We start from the raw sequence: 10,418 nt of genomic DNA, 5'->3' as shown, positions 1-10,418 counted from the left end.
TATTTCAGTTCCTTATAAACTCTTCTGATCACAGTCACTTCAAGTGAGGTGTCATTTATGGCTCCTCACTGAGGAAAAGCTCTCCCAAGGGGACTTCCAGCAGTTCATTTCGGGAGACCACTGAGTCTATGCTCAAGTGCAATGTTTTGTAAAACAGGCTCAAAAGACGTGTTAGCAACACTCATGAAATATTTTTTATGCTTTGGGTTCCTCTCTGTTGCATAGGATTATACATTGGATCCATGGAAAAATGGGTGCTTCCCACCCAGTCATGCCTGAGTTGTTGTCGTTGTTGTTATTGTTGTTGTTCCAGATTTTCCAATAAAAGAAAATTCAAATAAGAGTATGGAAGCATCCTCTTTTTCTTTTTAAGACTTTCCTGTAAAGGTTTCTGGGGAAATATCCTGGGGCAAGGGCTGTCAGTGTAACTATTGCAGAGCTCAATGCATAATAGAAATTTGACCAATGTGTGTTAATGCTGCTGCTGCTGCTGTTGTGTTTTGGTTTGTTTGTTTGTTTGTTTGTTTGTTTGTTTGTTTTGGCAGACACATGGATGACTTCTCTTTATAAAATGATCTGGAAAACACACAGGAAAGAGTTATGAAAAGATAAAGCGTATAAGTGTGACCGCATATTTTGTGGCCCAGTCATCAATTCTCTGGAATTTGGGTTTTGCATCCATTCTTCAAGGTTGCCTCTTTCCCTTTTCCTTCTGCTTTTCCTATACACCAAATAGCATCTGAGTGTAAGAAACTGGAATTCCCCCCCCCCAGAAGCCCCTCTGAGATCAATGCATGCATTGGTGGACCCCCCTTTGGGATCTTTTCCCTCTTCCCCCTTGTGTGATAATTTTAAAAGCATGATGCCAAAGCGTCTCTGTAGCTCTTTGTTTGGTTTCTGGTTTTGCTTTCATAGGCCTTTCATGCTTGCTTGGCTGGGTGCAGCTGAGACTGGTTTTACAAGAAGCTACCAATAAAGCTCAGAATGGGAAGAGATGAGTAAACTCTTACTCTGAAGACAGAGTTTGTGGAAAGAAACAAAGGGAGATCCCCTTGACACTTTATGAGAATGCATAATTTAGCAAGGCTCTATTTAAAAGTACTCCTGATCCTGTATAGAAAGGCATGGCTCAACTACTAGCTATCTTCTTGTACTAATTAGGAAATTGTTTTTGCTCACCAGTTGATTTTTGAGCATCTCACCGTAATTCTGTTCTTTCTGTGACTATAGAGAATAAGAAATTTTGCAAATAACTTGAAGAAGCATGGGGTAGGCAGTTTCTAACATGGGTCCCAAGACTCTGCATCTTTCCCTTCCATGTAGATTTCCTGTGTAACAAATATGTGGGACTATAACTATGGTGGGTTTACTCCTGTGTTAGAGTATATTATATGGCACAGCTGGCTTTAAGGGAAATTATTTGGTGGGCCTGACATAATTACATAAACCTTTAATTTATTTGTTTTAAATTTTTTTAATGTTTATTTTTGAGGGGGGGAGGGGCAGAGAAAGAGGGAGACATAGAATCTGAAACTGGCTCCAGGCCCTGATGTCAGCACGGAGCCTGACGCAGGGCTCGAACTTGGGAACGGTGAGATCATGACCTAGGCCGAAGTCATGCTTAATTGACTGAGCCACCGAGGCACCCCTATGTGAACCTTTTAAAAGCAGTTTGTTTGTTTTCCCCAGCTGGTTGCAGAAGAAGAAACGAGAGATTTGAAGCAGGATTCAGATTTGATGAGTTTTGGCTGATCTGAGAATGGAGGGGGCCATGTGGTGAAGAATGTGGGTGACTTCTAAGAGCTGAATGTGGTTCCCAGCTGACAGATCTCAGCCTACAACCATAAGGAATGAATTCTGCCAAAACACAGAGAGCTTGGGAAAGAACCCAAAGCTCTGGGTAAAAATGCAGTTTCACCCCACACCTTGATTTCAGCAAGGTGAGACCTTGAGAAGAGAATCTAGCCACACCCTGGCTAGACCTGCGGAAGACTTCTGACCTGCGGAAATTGTGGGATAATAAATTTTATTGTTTTAGGTTTGTTGTTTATTGCCACTAGGTTTGGAGCTTAAACTTTCCATTCCACATAGCAATGGAAAACTAATATGAAGGAGGAGAAGGCCTTTGAGACAAGATAGCTAAGTAAAAACCAACATTCCTATGTTTGGTTTTAGATCAGTTATTATGATAGTTAATTATAGGTTTCAACTTGACTAGACTATGGTGCCCAGTTAGTTGTTTGGTCAAAGCCTAGATAGATATTACTGTGAAGGTATGTTGTAGCTGCAATTGACATTTATAATCAATTGACTTTAGGTAAAGGAGACTACTCTCCATAATATGAGTGGCTTCATCCAGTCAATTGAAAGGTTTAAAAGCAAAAACTGAGGTTTCCCAGAGAAGAAGGAATTTGGCAAGACTGTAGCATTGAAATCCTGCCTAAGTTACGGATTTCAGACTTGCCAGCCTCTACAATGCCATGAGCCAGCCAATTCCTTAAAATAAATCTCCTTTTATGTATCCTATTGGTTCTGTTTCTCTGGAGAACCTTAACTGATGCAGTCATAAACTAAAGTGACTTTAGGTGCTGCACCGATGGAAGACGTGTGCTGGGCATTAATTTGAAGACAACATGGGTGCTTTTGCAAAGGCAGCCACTCATACACAGTGCCGCAAATTGTAACCGGCCAACAACACTGGCCTAGCGCTGTCATATCTTTTGACGTTTTTCAAAAGAAGCCAGAAAGCCAGTATTTTACTCAAAATTGCCTGAATTCTAAATGTAGGCTACTAATTCAAAAACATATTTTTTAAAAACATTGAGCGTGCTACAAGGAAGCCATTAAACATATCCAGAATAGGAGTCATTCTATAAGATACACCATCCTGTTTCTTCAATACATCAAAGTCATTTAAAAAAAAAAAAAAAAGACCAGGGCTGTGGGAAGGTTGTAGACGAGAAAAATTAGAAGACACTTGGCAAATCTGACGATCAAGTGCAATGAGTGTTTTCGGAGCCTGGTTTGAAAAATCAGTAATAAACATAAAAATTATAATAGACATCTTGGGGACAGTTGTGGAAATTTGGGTATGGACTGTGTATTAGATGATACTAAGAGTTTCTAGTTAACTTACTTGGGTGTGATAATGGTGGTGTGAATATATAGGGAAGTTCTTAAATTTTTTTAGAGATGTGTGCTGAGATACTTAGGAATGTCTGTAATTAAAATTCCTTTCTCTCTCTCTGTCTCCACACACACACACGCACGCACGCACGCACGCACACACACACACACATGCTAACAGTGATTTAATCTAAATCCTGGGTATATGTGTGCTTATTGAACTATTACTGGTATTTTTCTGTATGTTTGCAATCTTTTTCAATAAGTAATCTTGTAAAGCTGCTGAGTAGAGCACACATAATATGTGGACCCCACTGGGGCCCCAATATGCAATTGTGACCTCAACATTTGGATCAAAGAACTGCAAGTCATTTGTAGGTTAACTAGTCTTCCTTAACCGTATTTCTATGATGGTGGTATGGCCAACCTGTCATCATGTATTTATGTATGTTTCTCTCTCTAGACGTGAGTTCTTCTTGGGCTGCAAAGGGAACTTATTCCTGTACATGTCCCCATTGTCCATGCATAAGTGAGAATTGAATACATTACTACTGAATGTATAAATTAAATCTCAGGAAAGCTGTAACAACAATAGCAATGATGATAATGATAGCAGCTAACATTAATTGAGCCCTTAAAGTATTCCAGGCTAAGAACCTCACAGCAATCACATGAGTTAGAATGAATTAGATTCGAATAGTAGTAGCCGTTGGTCCTCTTTTTACTAATGAAGAAGGTGAGACCCTCAGATGATTAGAAATTTGCTCAAGGCTACATAGCAAAAGTTGAGGCTAAGCAGCCTGGCCCCAGGACCCCCTTTGAAAACAGTCGGCCTTTGTGCTTCTGAAGTCACCATAGCTGTATAAAATATAAAAGTCCACTAAAGCAAGTCTCGGAGCATTCTGTGTGGCCAAGAAGAGAAGGGAAGCACCAGGCACAGGGGAAACGACGCTGCCCTGGGGCACGCATGCACCTTAGTAGAGCAACAGCTTCTGCGGATTCCACACAGCTGAGATGGGGATGCCAGGAGCTGGCCACCCAGAGGCCTGTGTGACTTCAGTGGGCAGGAAGGATTAGCATGTGGAGGAAGGAGCAGTGAGAGCTCAGGTGACCCTTGATGCCTGCACTCTGGGGCAGTCTGCCCGGGACATGGATGGGTAAGCCATCTCCTTTCCCAGAGCCCCAGGCAGCTACCGTCCTGCTTTCCTCCAGAGGCCCTGGAGCTGAACTGGGCTTGATGGATTGAAGGGATGGGAGGATGGGGAGTTGAGGGCGGAGGATTGGGGTGTAGGGGGAGGTACTGGCCGTCACTGAGTGTTCACACTCTGCTGTCTGCCAGGCCTCCCTGGGGGATCCCTAGCAGGCCATCTCACTAGGAAATGGGAGCAAGACTAATTGTGATGGTTTTGCAGCCCAAAAAACCACCCCCAGGCACATTTTACAATCATGCCATATATATTTCTAGAGACATTTGTAAGTAGAGCAAATCTGTTTAAATCTTTTGCTGTTGTTTGGTCAGGAAAGAAAAAATGTAACAACGAGTGCCAGGGATTAGAGTTTTCACCAAGCTGTCGGCTGGATATGGTCTCCTTCGCTTTGAAATCTTCACTGCTGGGGGAGTGATACACCATGGTAACCCTGACCCCTTTACCTTGGATCTCTGATGCTGCAAATATATCCCTCATGCCCATCCGTTTTTCCCCCAACCCCTCACTTACTCCACGCTGCAAGCCCTGAGCATTCACCTGTCCAGAATGTTGTTAGCAAAACTTACACAGAGAGAGAAGAGGCACATATATATGGACATCTCCTTTACAAATGAATGAAAATTTATGCATTTTACACTTGGTTTGGGCTAAACAAATGTATTAGTGTCCTACTGCTGCTTTTACAAATGGTCCCAAATTTGTGGCTTAAAACAGCATAAATTCATTCTCTCAGTTCTGGAGGTCAGAAGTCCAAAATCAGTTTCACTGAGCTAAAATCAAGATATTGGCAGGATTGTATGTCCTCTGGAGGTTCAAAGGTGAGGGAGAATCCATTTCATTGCCTTTTCCAATTTCTGCCTGCATTCCTTGGCTCTGCAGCCCCTTCCTCCTTCTTCGTAGCTATCGGTGTCACATCTTCAGATCTCTGGCTCTCTCTGCTTCCCTCATCACATTTTCTGCCTTCACTTGGATAGTCCAGCGTCCTTTTTGTAAGGACACTTGAGATTATGTTGGGTGCACCCAGTTAATCCAGGATAATCTCAACATCTCAAGATCCTCAATTTAATCACATTCTCGAAGTTTCTTTTGCCATGGAAAGTAACATATTCACAAGTCCCAGGGAGTAGGACTTGGACATCTTTGGAGGGCAATTATTATGCCTACCACAAGTAATATTTGGAATACACAGTAACTCCTGAAAAAAAGGGTATTCATTCTTTCCCTTGGAATCTATTTTCAGATGGTGGCAAGTCTAGCTGACTTTTAGTTACAGACCAAACAGTTCTGTTCTTTTTTTCTTTCCTTTCCTTTCCTTTCCTTTCCTTTCCTTTCCTTTCCTTTCCTTTCCTTTTCTTTTCTTTTCTTTTCTTTTCTCTTATTTTCTCTCTCTTTTTTTTTTTTTAAGTTTATTTGTTTTGAGAGAGAGAGAGAACAAGTAGGGGAGGGACAGAGAAGGAGGGGGAGAAAGAATCCCAAGCATGCTCCACACTGTCATCTCAGAGCCTGACCCAGGCTCAATCCCACAAACTGTAGGATTATGACCTGACCCAAAATCAAGAGCCAGACATTTAACTGACTGAGCCAGCCAGCCAGGCACCTCCCAAACCATTCTTTTCATTCAGCACCTCATGCTCCCTAGTTGTGGTTAACTAGATGCTTGCTAACTTTAAACATTTTTTGTTTGTTTGTTTCTGCCTGTTTTACCAAAACTGCTCTTTCCAATATCTAAGCCTTAACTTACTTCTCTCCTACTCCCATTATCAGATGTCTTCTGGTATTTTTCTTTTTTGCAAATTTTGGGGCCCAAACTTGTTAAGAATTTAACTACTTAGATCAAATAGGAGTGGCCATTTTAGAGATATATAATCATGGCTAAAAGACCCATGCCTAATAAAATCTGTCAAAGTGTACGTATTCACCATCATTTTTTGAGGTAGTCATTTTTTTTTTCTGTGTATGAAGGAACACAAGGGCTTTAGTTTTTCAATGCAACAGAAGACAAAGTAATTTGCCTACAAAAGTAAAAGCTGCATTGATGTTTTAACATTTTTTCAAGTGGATTAGAATTTTGGAACTTTGAGTCTGAGGTCAAAAATCAACGGCAGATCAATTCCAACAAAGCTGAGTGGCATACATTTTTTTTAACCTCATAAATACTTAGGTTCCATATAGTTAAGTATAAAATATAAATACCTGTTTTCATAAGTAAAAGGGACTCTTTGGTATGAGATAGATTTCCTTTTACAGAGCATCTTATCTATTTTAAGATGTAAAGTGTAAGGTCTTCCATTTACAGTAAAGAGTGGAGTCCATACGAACAGTCTGGCTATTTGTATATTGGGGGAGAGAAGGGAAATTCCTATGAGAGTTGCTTTTCCCAAATTGAGTATTGACATAAATTATCTTTAGTTTGTAAATTACCATTGACTATGCTTTTAGTTCAAATATCTCTTTTTTTCTTTCAATATCTCTTTTTTCTTGTCACAAATTAGCTTCACTGTTTTCCCTGGAATTTGAATTAATCCACGCTGTTTACAAGCATTTTAGTATGTGTAAACGCAAGAGTGGTTACAGTAAGATTGAGTATTTTGGGACATGTGGACAAAAGGTTTCTGTGAATTTTCAGCTATCTTAGAAGAGCACCTGAAATCTGCAGGAATGGAAAAGAAAATATAATTATTATCTGTGCCTTCTTTTGTATTGCCCTCATCCACCCACACCCCATAGACCCTCTACTAAACACAGACAGGAATGGAATGCTACTTTATTTCTTCCAGAGCAGACTGCCAAAGATCACATCATTGGTTTGGAATTCAGAATGGGAAGAGCTTCTCCTTAAGAAAATTAGGATAAGACCTTTGTTAGCACATACTTGAGAAAGTATTACAGGTCTCTAAAGAGAGGCTATTTTTCCCATTAGGCTGTTTTGCTAGCTAATTATTATTTGGATTCAGGGAAGATACAACAAAAATAAGGGAGGGGTGTAACCTCTCAATCTCTTCTGTGCCCTGGATCCAGAGCAAAGGTAAAAAATGAGACCATCTGACAAATTGCTAATACTATTTCTCACTTATTTATTCAGTCATTTAGATTGAAGAAGGGGTATTTAAGAGCTCTTTTTGAATATTTGAAAAGAAAAAAGGTTGATCCCTATATTCACCCTTTACTGTGGTAAGTAAATTTTCGATGAATGAAAGATTTACACAACGTCAATAACAACTCAGAAGGATGAGTATTTTTACCACGGGGAGCTAGGAAAGGACCTTTCTAAACATAGCATAAAACCAACAAGTCCTATAAGAAGAGAGCTACAGATTTGACCACATGAAAACTTAAAATGTCTACATGGCAAAACAGGTCCTGAAAAAAATTAAAAGACAAATATAAAAATATGCAAAATATATATAGCAGATTAAAGGGTTTATATATCTAATGTATAAAAAATAAAGAGAAAAAAATCGAAAAGAAATACTAATAAGCAGTAAACCTGCTAATATAATGTAAATTAAAAACACCAACTTTATCTGTATAGATGTAGATATACAAATACTCACATATACTTGATTTTGCAAGTCACATTTGACAAAATTAAATAATCCAATAATGTCTAATGTCTGATGTCTAATGTTGGTGAGAGTCAGAGAAAGTGAGTGGTATTTCTCATAACCTTTTAAGAGGAAATTTGAGAATATCTCTCCACGATAGTAGTGTGCTTTCCCTTTAGAGGTGCCTGGCTGGCTCAGTCAGTGGAGCTCGCGATTGTTGATCTTGGAATTGTGAGTTAAAGCCCCAATTCAGGTGTAGAGCTTACTTAAAACAATTTTTTTTAGGGAAGCCTGGGTGGCTCAGTCGGTTAAGTGTCTGACTCTTGGTTTCCATTTAACTCGTGATCTCACGGTTGTGAGATTGAACCCAGCATTAGGCTCAGCACTGACAGTGTGGAACATTCTTGGGATTCTCTCTCTCTCTCTCTCTCTCTCTCTCTCTCTCTCTGCCCCCCCCCCACCCCGCTCGCATGTGCACACACGTGCATGTTCTCACTCTCTCTCTCTCAAAATAGATAAACTTAAAAAAACCACAATATTTTTATTTAAAAAAATAATTATAATGTGCCTTCCCTTCTATCAAGCAATTCTCCTTCTATGAACAGATAAGAACTTGACAGGTATGTTGCAGAGGAGTTCTTGCATCAGGCAAGGAGCTTGAGCCCTTCACATTTCTTGTCCCTGCAGTGCTGAGAATCTGTTTAGGACTGAAAGTAACATCTACTTTTCTAGATGCAGGGCAGATCCCTCCTTTCTTCATAGTCGATTTGGGTCTCCACAACTGGAATAGATTTTTAAGGATGAGCCCATCAGGAATGAATCTGCTTAGAGGCTGTCTGGTTTTGTCCTCAGCTGTCAGGATCCCATGTACATATGGGGTAGGATGAAAGTTATTGTAGAAAAGCATGTCCCTGGTATGCTAGAGTTGAGGCAGCGAGAAAGCAATGTTTTCATGTCTGAGAGGTGTGGTTAATGTGGGGATGCCACTAGATAACTTTGTAAATAATGGGACATATGGAACACTAAATGCCGTGAGACCTTGGGGGACAATGTACCTATCTTCTGGGCTACTTTTACTCTCTAATAAATAAGGGAATTAACCTTAGTGTTTTTCTTTTGCTCTCTTATGGATTAGAATTTTTAAAATTCGGTGTTCCTCATAGAAGTGTTAGCTAACCCTACAGTGGTAATCATAATCTATAAGTGTATCACATCAACACATTGTATGCCTTTAACATACACACTGTTATATACCAGTTATATCTCAATTTTTAAAATATACAATGAAAATTAAAAAAATTCTATGTTCACTTGGGATAATAATTTGTTCTGTGTTATATCCAAGAGAAGACAACCCTGTAGCTAAGAATTTTCAGGAGACTAAATGCCATAATATCTCTCTCTTTTCTCTTTTTTTCCCTTCCCTTTCTTTTTCTCTTCCTCCTTCCTTTTCTCACTCCCTCCTTCTCTTTTACCAATCTAAGAACACTTAGAAAACACCTAACCATGGTAGTTTACCATTGCTACATCAGAAGCCCCCTTCCTAAGATTTATGTTCCTGAGTATTAACCTAAGGGAGATGCAAACAACTATGATCTACCACTCATGTACGCACAGATAGAAGTCATTACTGAACCATCTCCTGAGTCAAGTCTTTTGGCTGACCCCAGCAGGTCAAACATTATAGGAAAGGAGACGGAGGGAGGTACATTCAGATTGCATTGCTAATCCCCTGGGTAGGGTCTGGAATCCTGTGAGTGTAAAGGGGCTTGAAAGCATTTCGGTAGCATATTTAAATGTTTAAAAAACAGACCAAGGGAAGACAATATTTCAGAATGAGAGAAAATAGTTTTAGAGGGCTTATCTCCTCCAATTGCATTAAATTGACTATAACTAATTAACTTTTTAACTCAGTTCAAATACTACTCATTCCTTCTTATTTGACCCTGTCTTTGCTCACTCCTTCTCACCTTCCCCAATCAATGTTTCTTTTTTTTTTCCCCTGGATTTTCTCTATTAGGTCACATCATCATGTTGAATAAAAGTAAAATTCACACTACTATTGTAACACTCTCTCTTCTATCCCAGAGTCATTATAATTCTGTTTGTACCTGTGATTACTCCTATGCTTTTGTACCTTCTTTCAAAAAGCCTCTGTTAACCCATGAGGCACCTTTCTGTGGATTAAATAAAACAAATGCCTCTCAAGGATAATGCAGCCCCAACCAAGCTGGTGGCCATGGTGGGTTCTGTTTCACTTACCCCTTGCCCCCTCATCCAGGTTCCCTTGTGCAGTGAGCAGCCTTGGCAATGGTATGTGCCCACCCTGTTTTCACCTACTTCTCCTGCTCTCAAGTATAAGAAAAATGAATACCTAGGGGCGCCTGGGTGCTTCAGTCAGTTAAGCAGTTAAGCAGTTAAGCAGTTAAGTATCTGACTTCCCCTCAGGTCATGATCTCATGGCTTGTGGGTTTGAGCCCTGTGTGGGGCTCTGTGCTGACAGCTTGGAGCCTGGAGCCTGCTTCAGTTTCTGTGTCTC

Source organism: Panthera pardus, unplaced genomic scaffold (genome assembly GCF_024362965.1).
Source record: "Panthera pardus isolate Hobbes unplaced genomic scaffold, ASM2436296v1 HiC_scaffold_8, whole genome shotgun sequence".
Lineage (NCBI taxonomy): Eukaryota > Metazoa > Chordata > Mammalia > Carnivora > Felidae > Panthera > Panthera pardus.
The sequence above is the reverse complement of the archived record's forward strand: the minus strand, read 5'-3'. Positions refer to the sequence as shown.